The following is a 1243-nucleotide window of genomic DNA, read 5'->3' on the forward strand; positions in this document are numbered from 1 at the left end:
ATGAGGAACCTGCGGTTCTTTTGCTGCAGCCAGGTGGTGCATGGCTTCGGCTGCGGCTCCAAGCAGCTGGGCATCCCCATAGCCAATTTTTCTGAACAAGTAGTGGACAGTCTTCCGGCTGATATATCCACTGGCATTTATTATGGTTGGACCAGTTTCGGGAGTGGAGCTGTCCGTAAAATGGTGGTGAGCATAGGATGGAACCCACACTACAAGAACGTGAAAAACTCCATGGAAACCCACATCATACACACCTTCAAAGAGGACTTCTATGGCGAAATTCTCAATGTGGCCATTGTTGGCTACCTCAGACCAGAAAAGAACTTTGATTCTTTAGAGTCACTTAGTTCAGCAATTCAAGGTGATATTGAAGAAGCAAAAAAGCAACTGGATTTACCAGAACATTTGAAACTCAAAGATGATAGTTTCTTCCAAGTTTCTAAAAGCAAAATTATGAATGGCCACTGATGAAAAGTGCCTTATCTAGCCCCTCACTGTCGGGTCTCATTGCTTGTGACACAGTCTCACCTTGGTCGTCATATTTTAAATCGAGCCTTTCCCTGTAGCTGTCAGCTATTAACTCCATCATGTTTATAGTACTAAAAGATTCATTCAGAAATCAAGACTTTTTAAATGTAGGATGTTGATGCTAGTAGTGTGGTGTAGTGGAAATGAAGTCTGTATGAGTGTGGGTGGAAAACCAAGTCTCTGTGGGAAATGAAGCCTTGATGGAGGAAGGTCATTGGTTAAGTAATAAAGAAACTGCTTGGCCTCATAGGTTAAAACATAGGTGGGAGAACAGAATGCTGGGAGGAAGAGGAAGTGAGCTAAGACTCAACAGCTCTGCTCTCTGGAGCAGAGACGCCATGCTCCCCTCTCCAGGGCAGACGCATAGCTCTGCTCTCTGAGGCACACACGATAAAGCTCCGACCCATGATGGACGTAGGCTAGAATCTCCCTGGTAAGCGCACCTAGCGGTGCTACAAAGATTATTAGAAATGGGCTAGTCCTGGTGCGAGAGTTTGAGCAAGCAGTGTTTAAATGAATACAATTTGTGTGTTGTTATTTCGGGGCATAAGCTAGCCAGGTGGCCGGGGTGCTGGGGACGCAGCCCTGCAGCTCCTATTACAATAAAGCCTGGTTCTCGTTCCCACGGGCGCTGCTGGGCAGGGGCTTTTCCCAGGAAACGTGCCGCACAGAACTTACCCCGAGAGGAGACTCTATAGAGTGTATTTTCGTTATT

The 1243-nt window shown here is 46.3% G+C and overlaps 1 pseudogene; it reads left to right on the forward strand.

Annotated features, from left to right (window-relative positions):
• Window positions 1–523, forward strand: LOC101989018 (annotated as a pseudogene).
• The last annotated feature ends 720 nt before the right edge of the window (window positions 524–1243 follow it).

The sequence above is a fragment of the Microtus ochrogaster genome, linkage group LG4, assembly GCF_000317375.1.
Source record: "Microtus ochrogaster isolate Prairie Vole_2 linkage group LG4, MicOch1.0, whole genome shotgun sequence".
NCBI classification, from domain to species: Eukaryota; Metazoa; Chordata; class Mammalia; order Rodentia; family Cricetidae; genus Microtus; species Microtus ochrogaster.